Below are 26,810 nucleotides of genomic sequence, written 5' to 3' on the forward strand. Positions count from 1 at the left end.
TTGCCTGCTTGCTTGTCTCTGTTTTCCTTTAGAGTCTATGCCTCTTGATAGTGGGGACTTTGTCTTATTCATCTTCGTCTTTTCTGCACCCAGCAATCCTGGGCTCCAACAGCTGCTCAAGGTGTTTGTTTGAACGAGACTGGACGCCTCAACAGCCACAATCTTCTCTGGGCCTTCAGGGCACAGCAAAATCTGGTCCCTGATCTACTCTTGGGCCTCGCCTCCCTCCTCCCCTCCGTTTGATCACTCAGCTGCAGCCATCAGGCTCTTGGCCGTTAATGGAAGTCCTGCAGATGTGCTAACCTCAGACCTTCAGCACTATGTTCCCTGAGCCTGGATGGCCTTTCCCCTGCAGAGCCAATGAACTTCACTTGCTACCTCAAAGCATTCAAGCACCTCATCGAAGCTGCTTTTTCCGGCCACGCTTTCAGAAATAGACCCCATTCTGCCAGTCATTTCCTAACCCCTGAACTTCGTTTCTCATGACACTGCCCTTCACCACCTGGCATGCTGTTGACTAGAATGCAGGTTTCACGAGAGCATGCCCTTTCCTGTGTTGTCTGGTGATGTATTTCCAGAACCTGAAACAGTCCCTGACACCTCATAGGAGTTCAGTAAATACTTGCGGATCATAGGATGGTAGGACTGTTGATCGCAGGGGAACTCAGGAGAGGAGAAAAGATAACCAGGCATTCAGAAGCAGAGTTCCCGAAATTTCAATAGTTCTCCCACTTCAAGTTTCAAAACGTCCGTTGGAAAGTTACCCAACAACCAGCTTTTCCTTGGTTTATGGTGTAAAAGTTGCAGTAGGATGAAAAGGATAATTATCCATTTCAGGAGGTTGAGGCATCATGAGGATGTCTGACTCTCTGACCTCAGGACCAAAGGACACCCGATCCTCCAAAAGCAGAGGGGTTTGATGGTTGGAATGTGGTTGTTGGAAGCTTCCACGGCAGTTGGTAAAGGAGACACCAGTTGGACTGATGGAAGAGATCCAGCAGGATGCACAGAATAGAAAAACGTCAGGTAGGGAAGCTTCTGGGAAAAGCAGTCACGCTGGATGTCGGGCTTCCCTGTCCTGAGTGACAGCGAGCAGAAAGTGAAAGGGCTGGAGGCAAAGATCTAGGTCTCGGTCTGCATATGGACCACTCTGGAGCATGACACGGTGACGTGGGACAGGCCATTCACTCGGTGCTTTGTCCTCATTTGTGTAATGGAGGTAATTTGTATCTCCCAGGGTTGTTGTGAAGATCTGCAGAAGTGCTCTGTAAGCGGTTACATCTCTGAAAGATGCGAGTGATTAGCACCATGGGCACTTTCCCATGGGTTCTCTCGTCTGCCCACCCTCCACAGCCAATTACTGCGTTTACTGATTGTGTACAACTCAGGGGTCTTGTAAACTTTTATTTTGTTATAAAACTCAGAGCCTTTCCTCTTGACTGTCCCTCAGGGTCCAGAAAACTAAATCTGATCTAATCTGTGACTTACGGAGCTGTATTTGGCCTTTCAACAAATACTGTTTTTCAATGATTTCATGTGTGAATTTCTTAGCTCCCCAGATACACTGTAAGCTGCTTGTTGTTAAGAGCACAGACTTCAGGGATGCCTGGGTGGCTCAGTTGGTTAAGCAGCTGCCTTCGGCTCAGATCATGATCCCAGCGTCCTGGGATCGAGTCCCACATCAGGCTCCTTGCTCGGCAGGGAGCCTGCTTCTCCCTCTGCCTCTGCCTGCCATTCTGTCTGCCTGTGCTCGCTCTCTCTCCCTCTCTCTGACAAATAAATAAAAATCTTAAAAAAAAAAAAAAAAAGAGCACAGACTTCAGAGTCCTTCAGTTCTGGGTTTAAATCTTGGCTTCCATACTTCCTTGAAGTGTAGGGCTTTTATGCAATCCCTTTAAGAGATTTAATCTCTTTAATCTTCTCATCCATGATATTGACATTGTGATGTCATTTGTAAAGTGTAGTGAGAATTAAGAGATAATGCATCTGAAGTTCCTAACCAGTACCTAGTACATGGTAAGAGCCCAATCAATGGTACCTTCTGAAACATAGCTGCTAGCACAACACTAGGTATTGGAACGGATTTTGCCAAAATGCTGGATTGAGAGCTGGAAGTAAAGCAAAAGAAGCAATTAGTAACTCAAGGCCATTTTTGGCTGTAAATTCCCAGCTTATCAATAGGAACTAAAAGGGTATGGTTTCCTGACCCAGGCAGAAACTTACATGGTAATATAAAAGCGATTTATTTTCTTGGGTTGATAAGTGATAAATTTCACTTGAAATATGGCAGTGAGTTTGGGTAGAGGACAGGGGGATTGGTGATATTAGTCCTGACAGGTTTGGTTGGTGGGATGGTTGTGGGACATGAACGTGAGGCAGCATAGTTTTTTTAGTTTTATTTTTAATATATTTTTTAGATTTATTTACTTGAGAGACAAATAGAGCACACCTAGAGGGAGGGGCAGAGGGAGAGAGCAAATCCTGAAGCCGACTCCCGGTTAACGTGGAGCCTGTTGTGGGGCTCAACCCTCGGACCTCAAGGTCATGATCTGAGCCTAAACCAAGTGACCTAAGCTGACCGTTTAACTGGCTAAGCCACCCAGGTGCCCTGAGGCAGCATAGTTTTGAGGCTATTTCCCAATTTCAAAGCCCCTGCCCCATTTTCACACTGTGTGTCTTGATTTTGTTCAAAAAATTTAATGGACATGAAGATAGATGTCTTATTATACATCACCAAAAATGATTAGCATTTTATTTATTTGTTATTTGCTTTATTTATGTACACAAGCAACAGTTCTTAAACTACCTAATTCTTTGCTACATTGTATAAATCAAAGATGAGACCCGGTTTCTTTTTTGAGAGAGAGAGAGCGTACAAGTGTGGGGGATGGGATAGAGAGGTGCAGAGGGAGATGGGGAGAATCTTCAGCTGACTCCTTGCTGAGCACAGAGATTGACCTGGGGCTCAATCTGACAACTCTGAGCTCATGACCTGAGCCAAAATGAAGAGTCAGATACTTAACCAACTGAGCATCCCAGGCGCCCTAAGACATACTTCTTTATCTTATATTCTGGTATGGGAGTCAAACACATAATCACCTATACTGAAATGCTGAATGTGTTATTTTTAGTTCAGAGTGACATGGGGAATACTTTTCCTATCTTTGTAAGACTTTTTAAATAAGACACACATTGACAGGCAGAATTAGATTTCCTCTCAGTCTTTGGAAGACATTATACTTGTCTATTTTGCCTTTAATCTTGGTATTGAGAAATCGGTCGTCAGTGTAAATATCCTTCCTCTGTAGCTGATACCTTTTCGCTTTGACTAGTTTTACCATTTTCTCTCTGTTCACCCGTGGTTTTACCTCAGTGTGTCTAGATTTGTATTTCTTTTACAAGGGATTCATTGTGATTGCCTGAGTTGAACATTTGTGTCTTTATCAGTTCTAGAAAATGATCTACCCTTATCATTTTTTCAAGTTTAAAAAATTTGTGGTAAAAGATACCTAACAAAATTTACCGTTTTAACCATTTTTAAGTGTGTAATTCAGCAGCACTAAGTGTATTCCCATCATTGTATGACCATAACCACCATCCAGGTCCAGAACATTTTTTATTTTCTAAAACCCTGTACTCATTAAACCCTAACTCTCCCTCCCCGCAAGACCCTGACAATCACAATGCTATTTTCTGTCCCTTCAAATGAGACTATGCTAGGTACCTCATAAAACTGGAATCATACAGTATTTGTTCTTTCAGGACTGCTTTATTTCACTTAGCATAATATCCTCAAGATTCCTTCATATTGTAGCAGGTGTCAAAATCTCCCTCACTTGTAAAGCTGAGTAATACAATATTCCATTGTTTGTACATACCACATTTTGTTTATCTATCCATCCATTGATGGGTACTTGGATTGTATTCCTGTCTTTGGGCTATTGTGAAGAATGCCTCTATGAACACGAGTGTACAAACATCTACTTGAGTCCCTGCTTTCAATTCTTTTGACTATAGACCCAGAAATGGAATTGCTGGATCAGATAATTCTGGTTTTGATTTTTTAAAAAGATGTTTATTTATTTATTTGAGAGAGAAGGAGAGAAGGACAGAGGGAGAGGGAGAAGCTGAGCAGAGATCCCCATGTGGGGCTCCATCCCAGGACCATGGGATCATGACCTGAGCTAAAGGCAGGTGCTTAACTGACTAAGCCACCCAGGCATCCCTGTTTTTGATTTTTTGAGGCACCACTATACTATTTTCCATAGTGGCGGCACCATATTACATTCATACCAGCAATGAACAAAGGATCCAATTTTTCCACATCCTCATCAACACTTGTGATAGATTGGTTTGGTTTTCTTTCTTGATAATAGCCTTCCTAATGGGTATGATGTGGTATCACATTATGGTTTGGGTTTGCATTTTCCAAATGATTAATGATATCAACCATCTTTTCATATGCTTATTGGCCACTTGTATATCCTTAGACAAATGTCTATTCAAATTCTTTGTCCATTTTTTAAATAGCGGGTTGTTTTTTTGTTACTGAGTTGTAGGACTTCCTTATCTATTCTAGATATTAATTCCTTATTAGATATAGGATATAGATATAGGATTAGGAATGGGATAACCCATTCCATGGGTTGCCTTTTTACTCTGTTGATGGTATCCTTTGATGCAGGAAAGTTTAAAGTTTTGATATAGTCCAACTGATATTTTTTTTTCATTTGTTGCCTGTTTTTTGTGTCATATCCAAGATATCACTCCTTAATCCAATGGCATGAAGATTTCCCCCCCTGTTTTATTATAAGAGTTTTACACTTTTAGCTCATCCATTTAGAGTTTTGATCCACTCTGAGTTAATTTTTGCATTTGGATTAAGGTTAAGAGTCCAACTTCATTTATCTGCAATCCAACACCATTTGTTGAAAAGATCATTATTTCATGAAATACTGCCTCTTCTCATTTTTTTCTAGTCTCTCTCTTGGAAAGCTGAATAGACACAGTTTTAGCTTTGTTACTTTGGCCTTTATGAGGTTTTTTGGTTTGTTTGTCTTGTCCTTCATGTTTCTTTCTTTCTTTTTTTTTTTTTTTTTTTTTAAAGATTTATTTATTTGACAGAGACCCAGCAAGAGAGGGAACACAAGCAGGGGGAGAGGGAGAGGGAGAAGCCGGCTTTCCATGGAGCAGGAGGCCCGATATGGGGCTTGATCCCAGGATCCTGGGATCATGACTCAAGCCGAAGGCAGCCGCTCAACGACTGAACCAATCAGACGCGCCCTGTCCTTCATGTTTCTTAATCTTTCTTTGTCTTTATCTTTGTAATATTAATTCTGTATACTTTCTTCAGCTTTGTTTTTCAGTTTAAAAATTCTTCTTCTGGGTCAGTCTATTATTTAATCTGTCCGCTGAGTTTAAAATTCAATTATTACATTTGTTTCTTTTTTGAAAGGTCTATTTGGTTCTTTTCTACATGGGTCTGACCATTTTTTAGTCTCTTATTCTTATACTTCTAGTTAATTCTCCTAATCATAAACATACTATATAAATGTATTTAGTATTATGTAACCATTGCTACCTATACTTAAAGTCTTAGAAGGTAATTTCCCCCCTACATGTTGTTTCTGTGTGTCTCAGGGAATTTTGTGTCCTCATGTATTTTGTGATTTTTGATTGTGAGCTAACATTCTTTGGAACTTTGTGGGAGTTCTTAGAGGACTGAGTGGAGAGAATTTGTGGTTTCTTTGCCAGATGCTTGGGTACTACCAATCTTGGACCACTTGGAGTAAATATTTAACTGATTTGTTTGTTTTTGGAACATGGAGGAAATCTGAATTCAGGCCCCAAACTTATCTGGGGTCTCACATGTGGTTAAAAATTCACAAAGGAGATTTTGGATCCCGTACCAAATACCTCAACGGATATTATTATTTCTTACTATATTCTTTTGGGAGGTATGTGTGTGTCATTTTTTAACTATTCACTGAATGTGTAATCCTTTGCAATCCTGGAGAAATGTTTGGGTCTCAAATATTACTCTTGAACTCACTTGGACTCCAGACTTACTGTGCTGCCTCCAAGTGCACTAAAACAAATGCTATAGATTACCCTGTATCAGCAGACCATCTAGAATAGCCCCTCGCTTTAGCCCCTCGCTTTAACATTCACCCTGCTTTTTGAGTTTGTGCTGTGGTTTCATCTTTGACCCTTGAATATCTTCTTCACTTTCTTGTGAAACAGAACGCTTTTTAAATTTTACCTGGTGGTTTATAGCAGAAAGGTTTCTCAGGTAGGAAATCCTGAGATCATGACCTGAGCCGAAGGCAGCGGCTCAATCCACTGAGCCACCCAGGCACCCCTGTTAATTCTTATAATGAGTCTGTAAGATAGATATTATCATGATCATTAGTACCCCCCCTTTTTTCTGAGAGAGAGTATCTGGAGGGAGGGGCAGAGGAAAAGGGAGAGAGAGAATCTCAAACAGGCTCTACACCCAGCTTGGAGCCGGATGTGGGTCTCAATCCCACGACTCTGAGACTAGGACCTGAACTAAAATCAAGAGTACTAGGACCTGAGCTAAAATCAGGAGTGGACGCCCAACAACTGAGCCACCCAAGAGCCTCAATCATTATTCCCACTTTAAAGGGAAGAAATGGAGGCATAAATAAGTTAAATAATATTCCCAAGGTCACAAAGCCATTAAGTAGTAGGCATTTGGATCTGGGATCTCTGGCTTCAGTGCACATGCGCTTACCCCCTTTAGTCAATCACATTCAGTTTCTGCCTTGTCCCCAGCTTCCTGCTTACAATTAGAATGAGGAGGCAATGCATACCCATATGGAACCCCTAAAAAACAATATTAGACAATAACATGTACTCAAATTCTATGTTATGTGTGCACGTTCTTAACTCCTATAGATGTTCACAGAAACAATGGTCAATGGGGACTTTTTCTGTGGGACTTGAAACAGGTCTTGAGAAATGGATTCGAACTGACTAAGTGTGAGAAAAGGGAATGAGGGAGGAATTCCAAAGTGGAGGAGATAGGAACCCAATGTCAGAAGTAGAAATGAGCCTGATACTATATGTTTTAAAAATCCTGGCCCATGAAGAAGGTCTTCCTCAGGATGAGATGGACAATTCAGTTGGAGAGGTATGGAGGAGGCTAAAAGCCAGATAAATTTAGATATCTAAGTAGAAATTAGGTTTCAGGATTATACCTTTGTAACAGCATCCTGGATGGCAGTTATAAAAAACTCTGAAGGATCTGACATTTTACCCTACCTGCAATCAACAAAGTTAGCCCTTTGTGGGGATGCTGGCAGAAGATACAAGACTTTGGAGTCAGAGACAAAGGACTTTATTATTTGTGGCACGAAAAGCAGCACGAGTTTCAGTTTCACATCCATTCTCCTTGCTCCTTGGGTCCCACAGAGGTGATGCAGAGTGAATGTTCTATTCTCCATGGCATGCTATCACAGCCAAGGAACCCCAAGCCCAAGAAACTCAAATCTTCTGTAGTAGTCTACAAGAGCCTCTGCCTGACTTTTGCCTGGAAGGAAATATTCTCTTTATTAAACTAGACAGTACACAAACCTGTTCTCTGCTCTAGAGGGAGACAGTCTGAAAATAGAGCCATCTGTGCCTCTGCTTGGAAGAGGGGAAGCAACATGAGAAACCTGGGAAAAATTATTTCCTAGCAGAAGTAATCTGAAAAATAGCAATCCAAGTATGAGGTGTTTGGGATAGTTCATGTAAGTTCTACAAGATCAGAGATCTTACCTGTTACTATTGGCTGAATGATGGTGTCCCCTCCCCCCAAAATTATCTGTTGAAGCTCTCATCCCCAGTGGGTTGGTATTTGGAGGTAGAGCTTTGGGGGGAGGTAATTACGTTGTGAAGGTAGAACCCTCCTGAATGGAATTCATGAACTTCCAAGAAGATGATGATCTCTCTTCCATGTGAGGGTACAGAAGGAGGCTAAGTACAAAGCAAGAAGATAGCTCTCAACAGACATTGTATCTGCTGGCACCTTGATCTTGGGCTTCCCAGCCGCCAGAACTGTGAGAGATAAATGTTTATTATTTTAGCCACCTAATCTGTGGTAATTTGTTAAAGCAGTTCACATTGACTAAGACACCTGTGGTCAGACTTGTTCACTGCACAAGTCCTACAGATAAGTGTGTAACAGGCCTTTAATATTTACTGTCTGGTAAATATTTAGTCTCTAACAATTTTTTAGCATTTGTTATGTGCCAGGCCCAGCACTTACCACTTGACAAGTGTTAACACATAATCCTCATAACAACAGGTACTTTTATAACCCCATGTTACAGATGGGATACACACAGACACACATGTAGAACTGTTCAGCAAAGTTGAAGGATACGGGATCAAGATATAAAAATCAGTTGTATTTCTGTACGCTAGCAATGAGCAATCCAAAACTGAAATTTAAAAAAAATTCCATTTACAATACCATCAGAAAGAATGAAATACTTAGGGATAGATTACTGTTAAGATGGCATCATTTCACTTCAAACCCACTGGTATGGCTAGTACCCAAAAAAAAGCCAAAACCCAGGAAAACGACACAAAATAACAAGTGTTAGTGAGGATCTGAAGACCCCGAAACACTTGCGCACCATTGGTGAAAATGTAAGATGGTGCAGGCCATGGAAAACCATACCATGGCTCTTCAAAAATTAAAAAGAGAATCACCATGTGATCCAGCAATTTCACTTCTGAATATTTACCCCAAAGAACTGAAGGTAGGAACTCAAACAGTTGTTGGTACAAGCACGTTCACAGCAGCACTGTTTACAATAACCTGAAGCAACTCAGGTGTCCATCCCCAGATGGGTAAAAAGGTGTGGCATAGGCATGCAATGGAATATTTTTCAGTCTTAAAAAGTAAGGGCATTCTGATGCAACTTGCAACATGGTCAAACTTTTGGGACATTGTGTTGAGTGAAATAAGCTAGTCACAGAAGGACAACTCTCTTTGATTCCACTTACATGAGGTACCTACAGTAATCAAATTCATGGATACAGAAAGTAGCATGGTGGTTGCCAGGGCTGGGCAGAGAGAGGAAAAGAGAATAACACTCAGTAATTGTGCGTTTCAGTTTTAGAAGATGAAAATAATTCTGCACATGGATAGTGAAGATAGCTATAAACAGTGTGAATTGCAAAATATGGTATGGCCATATAATAGAATATTATTCAGCCTTGTAAAGGAAGTACTGATACATGCTATAACATGGATGAATCTTAAAAACATTATACTAAGTGAAAGAATTCAGATACAAAAGGTCACATATTCTATTATTATGTTTATAGAAATGTCCAGAATGGTCAAATCTATAGAAACAGAATGTAGATTAATAGTTGCTAGGGAATGGGGGAAGGAGTGAATTGAGAAGTATGAGGTTTCTTTTTAGGGAGTTGGAAATGTTCTGGACTTAGATAATGGTGATGTTTGCACAACACAGTGGATATACAGAAAGTTACTACATTGTACAAGTTACTACTCTAAAATTGATAAAGAGTGTCTGGATGGCTCAATTGGTTAAGCATCCAACTCCTGATTCCAGCTCAGGTCATGATCTCAGAGTTGTGAGATCGAGCCCCAAGTCAGGCTCCATGCTGAACATGGAGCCTGCTTAAGATTCTCTCTCTCTCCCTCTCCCTCAGCTCTTCCCCCTTCTCCAAATAATGTATTACACCTAAGTTCACATAGAACTTTAATTCCTTTCTTTCTCTCTTTTTCTTTCTTTTCTCCTCTCTCTCTCTCTCTCTTGTTCATCATAAAAAATATCCACTAAAACTACATTTAACAGTTGGGTTACCAAAGAACTTATACTTCTGCTATGGGTATGGTTAGCAAAATTTCTTTAGAAACTTTCTAGATATTATAACCTCTTGGGGGAACCTACCAATAGATTTTTGATTTACGTTTTCCCTTGAATTCCAAATCCTGGTTTTTGTGTTTTCTTTTATCAGGAGAAAACTGAGTTTGTGAAGGGATAGAAATACAGCTACACAGTTACTCACCTGTCATTTCAGAAGGCTGGCTGCAGTTCTCTCCAAGAATAAATCCCAAGACGTTTCATGGTGAAATAAACAGAAATCTGCAAGTAATATTTTGGTAAGATATTATGGGAATCAATACTGTATTTATTCATGCCTGGTTAGCTCATCTTTATGAGTGGTCTGAGAATTTCCCTAGAGAATTAGGAAATTTATAAGGATGCTCTCAGAGCTGCTAAAATCCCGAAAAATTTTTGTTTTTTCTTTCATCTTCTATGGTTACCAAAAGAAATATACATTATAAATTTCAAGTCGAAGAACTGGTCTTGTTGAGGACAGACACGTCTGGTATTGTAAATCTGTGAGTAAGAGAAATTCTCCCTTCACTGCCTACGTCACAGATCAAGGGCATCCACGTGGCTGTGTGGTATGATGTCTATACTGCTGTAAATCATATTTCCCCACCCTTAGGTGACTCTTCCAAAACTTCAGTTCTCTCTTCAAACTCTCTACCCAGCCCTCTACTTCCTCTCTTCAACGGCACCTGCTATTTGGTTAAATGAATAGAAGCCGCCAGGCAACTTCCTCCTGCTTCCGTCTCCCATTCACGCAGTCCTTCTGCCTACGTGGAAGGGAGCCACACAACCACTTCTCCTTTATCTGGCCTCTGCGCATCATCCCCAAGTTCAATGGCTATGTGAAGAAGGGAACACTGGCAGGAACATAAACCTCTTACATTAAAATTCACATCTTGCTTCTCCTCTACAGTTGTTTCTTTTGAAGGCAGTAGCCATTTTCCTGTCTCTTTCAATCTTGACTCACTGAATTTTTCAACCTCAACCAGACCCAGTTTTATTGTCATCCCTCACAGCTCCTTGAGACTCTCCATTTCTGTGTGTAGCTTCTGTGAGGCTCTTTTCCTCGAGGGGTCTTAGATTTTAAGACTCTTTTATGGGTCCCTCTTCCCCTGCCCATCCCCTGGAGGTTGAGTCCCTCAGAGTTCTGCCTTAGCTCACTGCTTTTCTCTTGATTTCCCCCTCCTGGTTATTTCATTTGTTTATGAGGCTATAGCCATCACGTATGTGTGGATGCCTGCTAAACATCTCTACTTGGAGATCCCGTAGGCACCTCAAATGTGGCACATCCCAGATTGCCTCACCTACAAATTTATCACTCCTTTTTCAGTTTGCCTGCAACTTATCTGATTTCAGTTCTCGCCTCACTGTACCAATCAGGATTCTGTTAGGGTGCTCATAGACAATTTCAGATCCCCTATATGGACCTTGAGCTAAGAATAAGAATGGAAAGCTCTGAGCTCATCATTTCCTTCTCTAAGTTCTTCAGCACACTTAGAAGCAACCAATCAATCCTATTATAGCTCATATTGTCACTAAAATATCCTACGGCAGCAGACTCTTGTTCACCCAAGCTTTACCTTTTATGGCAGAAGTTGGCAAACTAAGCCTCCCAGACCAAACCTGGCTTGTGCTCTGTCTTTGTAAATAGTTTGATCAGAACACAGTAACACCCATTCATATTCTTACTAATGGCTGCTTTTGAGTTACAACCACAGAGTTGAGCAGCTGTGGCTCACAAAGCCTATTATTTTTACTGTCACTTTCTTTTCAGAAAGGGTTTGCCAACCCCTATTCTATAGGCATTTGATTAAAGGTGACAAAGTCTGACAATCTGTGTAACTGCTTTTGCCACATAGAACTCTAGTGTCCTCTTTACCACTGGAACAGGGACCATTAGTAGTACCTTTAAATCTAATAATATCAGAGAACGCATTCCAGATAACCCAGAGCCTATTCAGAGAACTCATCCTTCAGGCCTTAGACCCTGAAACCCTGTCCAGCACTAAATTCTCCATCAGAGTTCAATCAGAGAACAAAACCACTCAAGATTTGACCTCATATCATTGTGAGATGTGGTTATATGGTCTCTGTGAAGTCATGTTCTCTGTGCCTGGTGCAGAGCATGAAGTTTGCAAGGCAGGGAGTTAGGAACAGAAGGAGGAGATAAAGTGGGGGAGGAAGAACAGGAATGGGCTAGAAGCCAGGGCCTTGAGCTGAAGGTCCATGAAGAAGAACCTGTGTCAGTTTCTCATCACCTCCAGCCTCTGCAGGAGGGGCTGGCCTACTTTGCTATGGAGCTAGATACTGACCTGTCCCAGGAGTTGGAAAAGGTGAAGAAGATCCAGGAGGAGGTAGAGCAGCTGCAGGACTGGCTGTGGCCCCACGCCAAGGAGATGAGCCAGTAGATAATTGACAATGAGCATGAGTTCCATCCATGCCTCCTGCTTCTGCACCAACCTTACACGTGTGAAAACATGGCAGCAGCTTCTCTTCTGCTTTCCAACCAGAAACATACAGAGAGTTCTGAGAAATAGTCATTTTAACCAAATTAACAAATTGCAAACCACCATAATCACATTCCCAAGTATTCCCAACTTTTTAATTGGATTATTCCAAATTTTGATTAAGTTACTTAAAATTTCCAATTTATATTTTCTGTCTTTCTGTGTATCTCAAACGTATCTAGTCTCAAGTAATGACACCCTCTTCCCTACACTTCTAAAGCTGGGTACCTGGGTTCATTTCTTCCATCCTCACCATTAGTCACTCACCAAAAATGGCTCGTTTTAGGTCCTAAATATATTTCTAATGTGTGTGTTCTTCTTCGGCAGTGACCTAGCACTTCCCTAATCCAGGCTTTCCTCGTCTTTCGGCTTTTTGCTATCACCACCTAGCCAGTCTCCCTGCCTTTGATTTTGTCCTGGTGAAATTCATCCTTCTTTTTATCCTGTCTCAAGCACAAATTGAATTACATCCTCTATTCTCCCATTTACTACTCCAGAGTATTCTACTTGGTAGGAACAGGGGGAACTTGTGCATAGCTACGAGTAACTTGAGTAACTTTCTTGCTTTTCTGTGTTCGAAGGTGGGGTTTTTTGGGGGGGAGGTGGTGATAACATTTAAATAACATAAAACTTGTTATTTTAACCATTTTCCAGTGTACAGTCGTTCAGGAGCATGAAGTATACTTACATTGTTGTGAAACTGTTCCCAACATCCAACCCCAGAATAGTTTGCATCTTCCCATGCTGAAACTCTGTACCCATTAGAGACTCCCCAGCTCTTGGCAAGCATCATTCTACTTTCTGTCTATGAATTTGATTATTGACTACCCTAGGTACTTCATAGAAGTGGAATCACGCAGTATTTGTGGTTTTGTTTTCTTGTTTTATTTTTGTGCCTGCCTTACTTCACCCAGCATAATATCCTCAGAACTTATCCTTGGTGTAGTCTTTGTCAGAATTGCCGTCCTTTTAAAAGCTGAATAATGGGGTGCCTGGGTGGCTCGGTCTTTAATCCTCTGCCTTCAGCTCGGGTCATGATCCCAGGGTCCTGGGTGGGACGCAGCCCGGAGCCGGCAGCAGGCTCCCTAGCTGGGTGGGAAGCCTGCGCCTCCCTCTCCCACTCCCCCTGCTGGTTTTCCCTCTCTTGCTGTGTGTCTTTCTGTCAAATAAATAAATAAAATCCTAAAACATTCTGTTGTATGCCTACACCACATTTTGCTTCTCCATTTTTCTGTCAATTGACATCTGCATTGTTTCCATCTTCTGGCTGTTGTGGGTAATGCTGCCATGAACGTGACTGTACTCCTGAGTTTTTTCTTTCAGTTCTTTCAAGTATACCCGAAAGTGGCATCTTTGGATCATACCTTAATTCTATCTTTAAATTGTTGAGTAACTGCCATACTATTCTCCGTACCACCCCCCCCCCCGCCCCCTGTGGGGATTTCTCCCTTCTCCACATCCTCACAACCCTCCTTCATTCATCTGTTTGTTTCAGGAATACCATCCTAATGGATGCAAACTGGTACCTCATTGTGGTTTTGATTTGCAATTCCCTAGGGAGTAGTGATGTTGAGCATCTTTGTATGGGCTTAATGGCCATTTGTATATCTTCTTTGGAGAAATGACCATTCAGCTCAATTTGCCCATTTTTTAAATTGGTTGTTTTTCCATTGTTGGGGATTAGGAGATTATGTATACTATGTATATGTCTCTATCTATCTATCTCTTTATCTATAATTTTTTTAAAATTTTTTTTAAAAGATTTTATTTATTTATTTGACAGAGAGAAATCACAAGTAGATGGAGAGGCAGGCAGAGAGAGAGAGGGAAGCAGGCTCCCTGCCGAGCAGAGAGCCCGATGCGGGACTCGATATATATATATATATACTTTTATATTTGTCTTTATATTAGGAACACACTGTTTCAATTATGGTAGCTTTGTAATAGGCTTTGAAATTAGGAAGTGTGATGCCTCTGATGAAGTTCTAGAATATAGGTGAGATTCGGTGGGCTGAGGTCTGGAGCCGATGACCAAGAAAGAATTCTTGAGACTCTTCCATGCAAAATGGTGGCTTATTAAAGCACAGGGACAGGACCCCTGGGGCAGGAAGAGCTGCTGCCCTGGGGGTTGTGTGGGGTGGCAGGTTATGTACCCTGGAGTTGGGGGGATGTAAGGAAAAGGGAGATTTCAATAGAACTTTCACATGCTAAAGAGGGCCTGCAAAAGAAACAGAGGCCTTGCCATCGCCAAGGTCGTTTTGCCCTCTAGCAAGGTATTAACATTAAGATGGGTGGGAGTCCTAAAGAATGTCACATACGTCCCACCCAGGAGTTGGGTGGGGGAAAGTTGGAGGATGTCAGCTTTTGCTTTGTCCTCAGCCAGCCTCATCACCTCCACCATTTTTTTTTAATTGGAATTTTTCTTTTTTTTAAATTAACATATAAAGTATTATTTGCTTCAGGGTACAGGTCTGTGATTCAGGGGTCTTACACAATTCGCAGCACTCACCGTAGCACATACCCTCCCCAGTGTCCATCACACAGCTACCCGATGCTTCCCACCCCTGCTCTACTGCAGGAACCCTCAGGTTGTTTCCTGAGATTAAGAGTCTCTTATGATTTGTCTCCCTCTCTGATTTTGTGTAGTTTCATATTTTCCTCTCTTCCCCTATGGTCCTCTGCCTTGTTTCTCAAATACCACATATCAGAGAGATCATATGATAATTGTCTTTCTCTGACTGGCTTATTTCGCTCGGCATAATACCCTCTAGTTTCATCCATGTTGTTGCAAATGGCAAGATTTCTCCAGCAGTTTTTTAAGATTGTTTTTGATATTTGGGGCTGTAGTTCCTAGTTTTCTTAAAAATAAATGAGTATTAATTTCATGATAATAAAACATTAAAAGGCAAGTTTAATAAAATATTATCTACCCAAACAGCTCCCTGCATAAACAAAGAAAAACTCATCGATGGGTCCTCCCCGTGTGCTGGATTCCTTAGCAGGCCATTCAAGGTTCTCCACATCTTGTCTTCTATAGATTTACCCTTCCTTGTCTCACCTTTATTCCCACCTTCTACCTTGTGCTTCTTTTGCCTAACTGCTTGCATTTCTTATTGTCATTCACCTCCTTATGCCACTGGACCTTTGCTTACACTGTTCCATCTGCCAAAAGCACCCTTCCTACTTTTTGGGAGTGACTCCTCATTTTTCCTTTAGAAATTAGGTTATATGCCACCTTTTTCAAGAAGCTTTTCCCAAACCCCCATGCTGGGCTAACAACCCTCTCTTCTTAAGTTCCAGTGGTCCCAAGTCTATGTTGCTTGGTTCAGACATTATATATTTTTTAAAAGATTTTATTTATTTAAGGACATTGTGCTTTTTAAAAAGATTTTATTTATTTATTTGAGAGAGAATGAGAGAAAGCACGGGTGGGGAGAAGGTCAGAGGGAGAAGCAGACTTCCCATGGAGCTGGGAGTCCGATGTGGGACTTGATCCCAGGACTCCGAATCACGACCTGAGCTGAAGGCAGTGGCTTGACCAACTGAGCCACCCAGGTGCCCCAAGACATTATATTATATAGCACTTGCCTATAAGTTCCTCCAGATCAGAGACCAGATCTTCTCCCTTTTCTGTCTAACTTCCAGTGGCTACACAGAATCTTTGGCACATAGATTACATTTGTTAAAGTTAATTCAATAGAACCAAAAGGAATTTTGTTTCTCTAAGGCAAGTGCTTGTTGCTAAGGGTGGGATAGCACTGCTATTGGCAAAGGGAGGCCCAAGTGGGAAAAATTTTCCTGTATTGTTCCTGGGGATCAGGTTCACTGGGATGTAGAATATATAAAATTTTCCTGGGGAATATAAGTATCAGATGAATTCGATATCATAGATTGGGTAAATTCTCCTCTTGCCAAGTCACTATGCAGGGCATCTATTTGAACAAGTATTTACAGTTTAGGTCATTCCAAAGGCTCCCAGGCAAAAATCCAATTCCTCTGTGATGTGGCAGTCCTTTCCTGGAGGAACGCCAGAGGTCCTGGGAACCTTTTTATTCTTCAGGGCCCTGAAATGGAAACATGCTTTCCTCAACCTTAGCTCTTTAATTCTTGAGACTGTTTCCCCAAATGTATTCCAAGGATTGCAGAAGTTGCAATTATTTTGTAGACACCATGGCTCTAAACCCAAAGGAGAGTCTGTGTGCTTGGCTTCCGGGACTTCAAAGATGAACCAAATGCATTTAGGGCACAGTAGGTAGTAGTGGGCGCCCACTACGTGGGGCCGGATGCCAGGAGGGCCAATTCAGCAGCCACAGCAAGAGACACACACTTATCAGGAACTGCTCAGAACCATTAGTCATACCCAGACATGGCTTGTCCAAGCAATGAACTTGATAAAACGCTTGAACTACACAGTTTGTGTAGCCATGAGAAGGGTGTGGGTGATGAACTTCCCAATGCCAATCCTCCTCCTGTATTTGCTAAACTTGAGAGCAAGGAGTCACTGGGGTACAACATAGTTTTCTGCACGGTATCTTGCCTGTAATATGTAATTGATAAATGATTTCTAATTATTTGAAATCACGTGTCGATATCTTATTCAGAAGAACACACTGTGGTTTTTCAGTGAAATTTCTGTAGTTGTCTGCATGTCATAGGATTTTAATGGCATATCATCCGATGACATCATCCTGATATGCTCAATTTTGTGATGCAACCATTCTTTTAAAAATTGTGAAAATGCCATATGAGCTGACAAATAGCAAATAAGCAGGCTTTAATTTTAAATGCTTAGGTATTTAGGGGCAGGGCTTAAAGAAAATTAGAAGCCCATCTTGTAATAAGGACGTGGCGGGGGTGGGTGGGAATCCCCTTGAAAAAATGAATATTTTTTTTTTTTAAAGATTTTATTTATTTATTTGTCAGAGAGAGAGAGAGTGAGAGCGAGCACAGGCAGACAGAGCAAGGAGCCCGATGTGGGACTCGATCCCAGGACGCTGGGATCATGACCTGAGCCGAAGGCAGCTGCTTAACCAACTGAGCCACCCAGGCGTCCCGAAAAAATGAATATTAATTAAAATGGTCCAGCAACAAATGATCACGTCTATTTTGGATGCCTGGCTGGCTCAGTGGTAGAGCACACAACTCTTGATTTCAGGTTCGTGAGTTCAAGCCCCACCTTAGGCACTGAGTTAAAAAAAAAAAAAAAGATGACATATACTTTAATCCTGGTTACCATGGTCCCTGTGTGTTTCATGTTGTTAATTATATTGTTTTAATTTTCTTTAAAGTTTACTAATTCCAGATTAGATATGTCTTCTTTGGTCTTGGCAAAGTAGGCTGTTTCCCTCAGAAACAGTCCCTGTATTCCTCAGCATTTCCAAATGACTTCAAACTACCTTCTTTCTAATTCTGTGAAATCACATGTCAAAAAAGGAAGGTTCCTCTTAAAGGAAGGAGAACTCTCTGGTGTCCTAGGACAGCTTGTCCCAGGGACAATTTTCAAAGTGCTGCTTACACTTGGAACCTCTTTGGCCTCAGTGACCAAGGGAAGTTTCCTCTTTAAAGCAACAATACTTTAAGGAATTTGTTTTTTGTGTCACAAGCACCATTGACATCCCTGCCTACAATGCTGGAAGGTGAGCTCTGACGTCAGATTACCTTCAAGTGCTCAGCAAGTCTTCCTTGAGAGCCCACCGAGAACTCAGTGCTGTGCTGGGAACCATTCATTCATTCTGTGTGGAAATTTACAGAGCCCCTATGCTGGGCTGGACATTGGAACAAAAACCAAAAAGGACGGCTCCTGTGTTTGAACTGCTCGGCGTGCAGGCGAGGAGAGGGCTGAGGTACAGGGACGCATATAGCGATCTGAGCGCTCTTGTGTTAGAACTCATCACCCAAGGTAACCCAAGAAGCCATTACTCTGGCGTTGAGGAAGAGGAAGAGGAACTTGAAGAGAATCCTTGATGCCATCCTTTGAAGGAGGAGGGGCTTTTTACCAGTTAAAGAAGAGTTAGGGGAGAACCACGGGGAAAGGAATTTGGATAGATAAGATGGTTGTGGGAAAAATGTGAAAACCAAGGGGTGGAGTTTGGACCTGAATTGGTGGGTAATGGGAAGCAGTCAACCATGGATTGAGGAGCAGAAGGACAGTGTGACCAGTTGAGCTGCTCAAGGAACATTCCTCAGATGTGACTTGTTGGAGACAAGAGAGGTCGGCCTGGAGGCAGCCAGGTAGCTCTTGCAGATGTTGATCTGTTGGAGGGAGGTAGCGCCTGGGGATGAGATGACAGAAGAGGGAATGGAGAGCGAGCGGCAGGGCTTGGCTCGTGGTGGGAGACGAATAAATGTCTGTTGAGAGAAGATTTAAATAGCTAACTAATAGCACTGGATGTATCGAAAGGGAGCGAACGTAAAACATGACTCACTCTAAGAATCTGAGCCAACACGACAAGAAGAATGGCTTATCATTTCACTGACAGGGATGAGGAGTATGAGAGATGACGTGTATTCAAAGAAAAAGAAATTAACTAGTCACTCTGCATTTCTGTAGGGGAGACTTTTGCCTCCTTCTGAGTATGGTACTTTGTATATAGCCATTACCACGAAGGGTTAATGGGGAGTTAATAATGCAAATAAACAGGGGAAACAAGGGCATGGCTCTTAGCCTCTCTGGGGTCCTAAGGTGGCCTGTCTTGGGGATACCTCGCAAAGGGCCGCCCCGGCCCTTGGCCTCTTTGGCCTTGGTTTCCGCATCTGAAAAATGCAGGAGCTAATCGGTGGCTAGCTAACACTCTTCCAGGGTTAAAAATCAGTGACTTTGTTCTTTCTGCTGATATTGGTATTCTTCCTCCTGTAAAACAACTTAGCAAATGAGCCTTAACTCCTCAGGCTTTAGTCCTTCCCTCTGAAGCCAGCAGAGGAAACTGATGTATGAAGTACAGAGAATGCAGAGGACTTCGCTGAAGGGCTATTTCCCATTGCCAAAAATGGAAGTGGCGTTTGGAGTGTTGTTTTTGCCATGTCCCCTGGACTTAAATGGAACTGAATTCTCTTGCAAAGTTGGAGAGGAGAGGAGGGGGTGCCTTGACTGGGAGCTGGCTGGTAATCTACGCACTGGATGTCCAAGTTCAAATATGCTTTCAGAAAACTTCAGTTCATTTTTCTCCGCACACAATGGGACTGTTGTGTCTCTAGAAGCTGGGAGAAGGCAGCTGGATTTCTAGAGCCCCATGGCCAGCATCTTTCTGATTCCTTTTTGAATTTCTTCTTTTGGAGAAACACCCCACAGGACACATTGGTCTGGAGAATAAAATACTGGCCGGTAATTGTCTTAAAGTCTAGAAAATGAGAAGCGCATCGTGAATGGATGTTATCAGGCCCTCATGAGCCCTCGGCCTCAGTGAGTCATTCAGCAGTAGATGCAGTAGAGGCTTTCAGTAGAATGGGAGCATTAAATACTTCAATTTCACCTTGATGATTTGTCCTGCCTATGCCCACCCTTTTGGGTAGGTTAAGTCTCCAGACTGCTGGGTCCTTGTGCTATGTTATTGTAATTCTGTCAACTACCCCATACAGGAATGTGTTGGAAAACGCCCATCTGATTTCAAAAGTCCAGAAGGATTCCTGTGCCTCCTGCTTACAGGATCTAATCAGATGGTCTCTGAAATGGCTCTGGCCCTCTTTTTGGGAAAAATATCTAAAATTAGAAATTATGGGCTTTTTTTCTGCTAACTTCTGTGTGCTGTGTGTGTGTGTGTGTGTGTGTGTGTGTGTATGATTTCTGTTTAAATAGATGAAATTTGGGACTCCTGAGTGGCTCAGTTGGTTAAGCATCTGCTTCAGCTCAGGTCATGCTCCCAGGGTCCTGGGTTTGAGTCCCATGTCGAGCTCCTTCATTTGAGGAATGAGCCCGAAAGGAAACAAGCTGAGACATTGGGATATGCGGATGTATTTAGATACAGTAATGGGGACAGCTGACATTTCTTCAGTGCTCACTCTGTGCCAGGCGCTGGTAGAGGCACCTTATGAAATTAATTCATTAATCCTTAAAATGACTCTATAAAATAGATATCTTTATCACCCTAACTATGAAACACAGGGAGATTAAATCACAAAGCCGATAGGTTGTTGAAATGGGCTCCCCAGAGTGGTACTCAGGGCCAGATACTATACTGATTTCCTAGAGCTGGGTGTTCCCCAAACTTTCAGGCCTCTTGGCTTAATGTTGTGTTGTGTTCTGGAGATGCCTATTGTGTTGTATGTGTTGTGTTTCCGTTCTGGGTACAGGTCTTGCCTATTCATTGCCTTTATACTCTGCTTCCCAGATATAAGATGAGCAGAAAGTAATAGAAGGTAGATAGGAGTGGAAAGCAAGGGAAGAAGGCATGACGTTGATACCACGTGCGCGCAGACACACACACGCACGCACATGGGCACACAAACTCACAAGCCGACCCATTTGTTTATTTGATACATCAGTCGTGTGCTCTCACAGGCTCCTTTCCTGCCAGCTTCTACAGAGTCTTTCCCTGAGGGACCAGCCCTTTCCAGTCCAGGTCATGGGAAGGGGCAGGAAGGGGAGGACTTCCCTTCCAAGAGCCTGCCGGAAAACCATGTTTGGACAGGGTCACTTACAAGAATTGATCAATAAGGACAGCAACTGTGAAGGCCAAGCCTCTGTGAGTGGAGCAGTGCCATCAGCAGCTCTCAGAGCATAGAAGGAAATCTGTCCTGTCCTTTAGGAGCTCAGCTTCGACAAAAGCAAACACAGATTCTGATGTGTCTCCCCCCGACCTGTGCCTACAACCCAGGATGCCAAGATTAAGATCTTGGGATATATATTGTGGGATATGCTGTCGTGTGCTCTGCAGTCTCTTGTACCCTGCATTTAAAAATAACTCCAACTCATGAGGGCCTTGCATGGCTCAGATGGTTGGACATCTGCCTTCAGCTAAGGTCATGACTTCCAGGTCTGGAGATTGAGCCCCATATCGGGCTCCCTGCTCAGAAGGGCCTCTGTTTCTCCCTCTCCTTCTGCCTCTCCCCCTGCTTGTGCTGTCTGTTTCTTTCCCTCTCTCTCAAATGAATAAAATCTTAAAAAAAAAAATAACTCCACTCTTACAACTATACAATATAATCAAATATTGTGTCATTGCAATGAATGAGGTTGAATTAATTTTGAAAGATATCCGTGGGGCGGGGCTCCCTAGGTGGCTGGTTGGTTAAGTGGTTAAGCGTCTGACTTTGGCTCAGGTCATGATCTCAGGGTCCTGGGGTCCAGCCAGCATGTTTTGGGGGGTTCCCCTGCTCCATGGGGAGTCAGCTTGTTCCTCTGCCCCTCCCCCCACACGTGCTCTCTCTGTCTCTTTCTCAAATAAGTAAATAAATCCTTAAAAAAAGGAAAGAAAGATATTGATGGTATGTTTATTAGGTGCAACACACTCACACAATAGGATACTTGGTATGATACCATTTGTGTAACAGATAGAAATACAAGCATAATAACAATAATAATTCACAACAATAATCTGTGTAACGTTTATTACACACCAGTATTTGTTCTAAATGCTTTGCATTTATTAACTTACTAATCTTCACAACAACCATTTAAAATGGATACTAATATTATCTCAACTTTATATGAAGAAGTCAAAGAAGGAGAAGTTTATCACTTGCTCCAGATCATCCAACAAATGGGCAAAGTCTGAATTCAAAGCCCCAGCCTCCTGGCTCTAGAATGTCTGTCATGAACCAGTATGCTGTGCTCTACATACCATGTAGGCATAGAATCATTCTGGACAAACACACAGCAACCTGCTAACCATGGCTAGCCAAGAGGAGTGGAAATGGTGGTGGAATATGAGACAGGGCAGGAAAATCCGTTTTTATGATACATACCTTTGTACTTTGGGACATTATTGTCAGACTCTCCTGTGATTTGTTCAGAGTTTGAAGAATCCTTTAGCAGCTAAAGACAGCGATTAAATCTGGACAGTCTGTTTCTAGGAGGAGAGAAGGAGACGTGGGTTGGCTATGAGTAGAAGGGTAAGAGCAAGATTTAACTTAAGGAGAAAAGGTTGATGCCAGCAAGGGACTTGGAGCTGTCAGAAGCCTGGAGACAGGAAGTGGGACGGTGCTTGCTGGGGGTGGGGCGGGGAGCCTGAAGTTAGTGCTTCATGGGTACAGTTTCAGTTTTACAAGATAAAAAGAGAGGGAGCAAACTGAGGGTTGCTGGTGGAGCGGGCAGGTTTGGGGTGGGGTAACTGGGTGATGGGCATTAAGGAGGGCATGGGATGGAAAGACCACTGGGTATTATACGCAACTGAGGAATCACTAAGTTCTAACTCCAAAACTAATAACACACACTCTGAAAAACAATCTGAAGGTTTTGAAGGGGCAGAGGGTGGGAGGTTGGGGGAGCCAGGTGGTGGATATTATGGAGGGGCACGTATTGCATGGAGCACTGGGTGTGGTGCATAAACAATGAATTCTGTTACGTTGAAAAGAAAAACAAAATAACACAGTATGTGTTAATTAATTGAATTTAAATTTAAAAAAAAAGAGGGGTGCAATGGATGGTGGTGGTATTTGCACAGCAGTGTGAGTGTGTCTATTACCACCAAGCCTGCACTTAAAAACAGGTTAGGATGGTAAATTTCATGTTAAGTGTATGTTGCTACCATAAAAAAGAAATTGAAGAGGATAACAAAAAAAAAGGAGAGAGAGAGAAGTGGGAGGAAGAGATCAGAAGAGCCAGGAGAGGCAACAAAGAAGGGAAAGGAGTTGAAATTGGTCATAAATGGGTACTGAGGACCTTAGCTGCTAACACGTCCAGCTTTAACGACCTATACTTAGACACAAAGTCTCTGTGAGGGGGAAACTGAGGTTCTCCAGAACAAAATGTATGTTATAGAGAGAGCATAACTTATGTTCTCCAGAAATGAGTTATCTTGCACGCTTTATAAATTAAACCATTAACTGTCCTTTCGGGAGCTAGTTAGAGGGTCCTAGAGAGAATTCCAATCATAACACTCTTACTTGTCTCCATCCTGAGACTGAGCAGAAGTGAGCTCCCTGTCTCTGAAAAATGCAAATACAAATTGATCTTCACTTCTGTGGAGCAGTATGGATAAACAGGGCCAATCGCAAACACATCAGCGTGGGCGAGCAGGGACCAGATTCAGCCGCAGGGACACCCTGCTGGCCTGCTGGTGAGGTGGCCCCATTCCAGCAGATCCCAGTAGCTCCTTTGCTAGGTCTGGTATCAGCTCACCCACCTTTGGCCTTGAACTAGAGCCAAGGTCTCTAGAGGAAGGAGTGTGCTATTGACATTCACATCTGGGCCTTCCCAGTGCCCAAGGAGGTCAGGCTGTACTCAGCACTGAGTGACTCCCAGGGCTTCAAGTGTGGGGCATTGTCCCTGGAAAGACCGAATCTCTGGAAAAGATAGCCTCAGAAGGGCCATCAATCGGGGCAAACAACAATCATCCTCACTTGGGACCTCTCTGACAATTCTACTTTTGGGGGCATACAAATGAGATTTTCTTAGATTTTCCTAGGCTTGGAAGGACTTCACTTTAGAGCACAGCATGGTTTCATTTTGGCAAGTATGAAGAGTTACCACCTTCTTGTGTCTTTCTTGTGGTCACTGTTCCATCTCCAGATAGCTACCTTTATAATAATTTATAAGAATCAGAGTTAGAGTTACTGAGTGACTACTACGTGCCAGAAATCATACCTGAACCCTTCTCACAAGAACATGCTGTGCTGCGGAATATCGCCACCATTTTATAAATGGATGAAACTGATCATCAGAGAAGTTATAAGCCTTATCCAGGGACACCCACTTGTGGCAGAGCTGGGATTTGAACCTAGGTCTATTCAACTCCAAAGCTGGTAAATTTATATATTCAATTTGTGCATTAAAAATTATGCTAATTGCCCTTCTAAGTGCAAATAGGAACTGTTTTTTTAAGATTTTATTTATTCATCTGATACAGAGAGAACCTGCACAGCAATGGGAACAGCAGCAGAGGGAGAGGGAGAGGGAGAAGCAGGCTCCCTTCTGAGCAGGGAGCCCAGTGTGGGGCTTGATCCCAGAGCCCTGGGATCATGACCTGAGCCGAAGGCAGACACATAACTGACTGAGCCATCCAGGCGCTCTAGGAACTATTTTCTATTCAAGTAGCTCTCTAATAAATAGGCAGCCAGAGCCCCGCATAACTCAGAGTACCTTGTCAAGATGTAAGGTCTCAGATTCTCCTCTACCTTACCAGGTATGAAAGGCATTTGCATATAGAAGATTTGGAAACTACATCTCCTCAGCTGCTCGATACCACGAGGTCCTAGAAGTGGCTTGCTGTATCCCCAAAGTTCCTCATTTACGCGGAGGATTTAACTTAAGCCCTAAGAAGAATTTGCTCTAATTGTGTTCAGAGGCCTGTAGAATGAGCTAAGCTAATCCACTTCTCTCCCATGGCAAGGCCAAGGACAGGCTCTCCGAGCTCATTGCCTGCAGGGGAGGCAGGAGAAGGCTGTTTCAGTGTTTCCGGCTCCGTGTCTGAGGAAGAATCATTGATTAGCAGTCAGGGCTGATTGGTATCTAAGAATTGCTTCTCTGCTGGAGGTCTGTCCTCACCGTGAGGCCGTTCTCTTTGGTTTGTTAAGGCTAGCCCCAATTGCCCAGTATCTCTTGGATGCGATCTTAATGATTTATGCTACTTGAGTTCAAGTTCTCAATCTTTATACAAATTTCTAACTCCTTTTTAAAAAGACAACTCAAGGGGCACCTGGGTAGCTCAGTGGGTTAAGCCTCTGCCTTCCACTCAGGTCATGATCTTGGGGTCCTGGGATCGAGCCCCACATCGGGCTCTCTGCTCAGCAGGGAGCCTGCTTCCTCCTCTCTCTCTCTGCCTGCCTCTCTGCCTACTTGTGATCTCTCTCTGTCAAATAAATAAATAAAATCTTAAAATAAAATAAAAGAACAACTCAGGAGGGTTCTGTTAAAGAGGTGATTTTCTAAAGCTGGTTGACCTTTGCATGACTCTACTCTGCAATGGACAGAATTTTATTACTCATGAAAATGTGTCTTTAAAGACAGTGTTTTTACACTCCCCCTCCCCAACAATCCGTCAAAAAATAGATTTTAGACTTCTAAGTCCAAGCAAGACAGACTAAGAGGAACGAGATTTGCTTTCCTGGCTGAAACAAGTAATAAGTTGGACAAACGAGTAATGAGCAGTGTTTAGACACTATCAGGCAGTGAAGACAGTGTTCTCTGAGAGAGGGAAACAAATGAAGTTAGCCCCCCAGTCATCCAGATTACTTCTGGAAGGGTTTCTAGGTTGCAAAGCAGAGAAGAGGAAGCCAGCAGAGCCTTGTGATGGAGCAAATAGAAATGGGAGTCTGGGGAGCTGAGGTGGCTAGAGTCTGCAGAGAGAGAAAGTACTGGACACCCCCAGAGGGTCTCCTTCTAGTCTAGCCGAGTACGGCTCAGCACATGCATGTGAGGAAATTAGCTGTAGCTGGACAGAACCACCCAAAAGGGAGCAGAGGACAGGACCAGAAGAGTCCATGTACCTCCCCGCCAGAGTGGAAAACTTCCTATTTGATGGGACTTGCGGCAGAGATCTCGTAATGATACTGCCTTGGTTGTAGAACAAAATCAGTCCTAGACTAAAGGCAGCTCTGGTCTTCCAAACAAAGTTTGAAGCAAGCCTGGAAAGGATAAAACTGTTTCTAAGTAACTTAACCATGCTCCAGGACAGAACCCAAGAATATTTATAGGAATACAAAAATATCTAGCACTAACAAGGTAAAATTCACAAGGCTGTGCATCCAATCAGAAAAATTGCCTGTCATGTAAAAAAGCCAGAATATGACCAATAATTATAACATTTATAGAAGTAAAATGTACGGCAATAGCACAAAGGCCAGGAAGGGGAAAATGGGTGTCTACTGCTTTTTGGTCTTATGCTTTGTGTGAAATGGGATATCTGCAGCTGGACTGTATTCTACAAATCTTTTGTTACAAAATAATGAAGAGTTATAGCTAATGAGTCAACAAAAGGGGATAAAATGGAATCTTTAAAAATATTATTAAAGGAACAGGGCAAGGATGTCCCCTCTCACTCTTCCTTTTCAACATTGTATTGGAAGTCCTAGCTAATGCCATAAAACAAAAAGAAATAAAAGGTATAGAGATTGGAAAGGAGGAAATAAAACTGTCAATTTTTTTTAAGATGACCTGATGGTCTATGTAGAAAATTCTAATGAATCAACAAAAAGCTCCTGGGATTAATTTGCTATTATAGCAAGCTTGCAGGATACAAGGTCAATATATGAAAGTAAATTCTTTGCAAGCTGGTGCAGTCACTCTAGAAAACAGCATGGAGGTTCCTCAAAAAGTTGAAAA

General features: G+C 42.4%; 2 protein-coding genes across 4 annotated transcripts in view; both read left to right on the forward strand.

Annotated features, from left to right (window-relative positions):
- Window positions 1-973: 973 nt before the first annotated feature.
- TMIGD3 (transmembrane and immunoglobulin domain containing 3) overlaps window positions 974-26,810 on the forward strand; it is a 67,961-nt gene continuing 42,124 nt past the window's right edge. For 2 of the 3 annotated variants that reach the window (XM_082687403.1, XM_082687404.1), the window contains exon 1: window positions 10,065-10,153. The gene's annotated coding sequence lies outside the window, so the exon portion shown is untranslated. Of the gene's footprint in view, window positions 1,027-10,064; window positions 10,154-26,810 lie in introns of those variants that run through there. The other variant, XM_082687405.1, reaches the window with a different exon arrangement.
- The window catches only part of ADORA3 (adenosine A3 receptor), a 43,385-nt gene continuing 26,683 nt past the window's right edge, over window positions 10,109-26,810 (forward strand). The window contains exon 1 of the mRNA XM_082687401.1: window positions 10,109-10,153. The gene's annotated coding sequence lies outside the window, so the exon portion shown is untranslated. The remainder of the gene's footprint in view (window positions 10,154-26,810) is intronic.

This window comes from Mustela nivalis (assembly GCF_964662115.1).
Source record: "Mustela nivalis genome assembly, chromosome: 10".
NCBI classification, from domain to species: Eukaryota; Metazoa; Chordata; class Mammalia; order Carnivora; family Mustelidae; genus Mustela; species Mustela nivalis.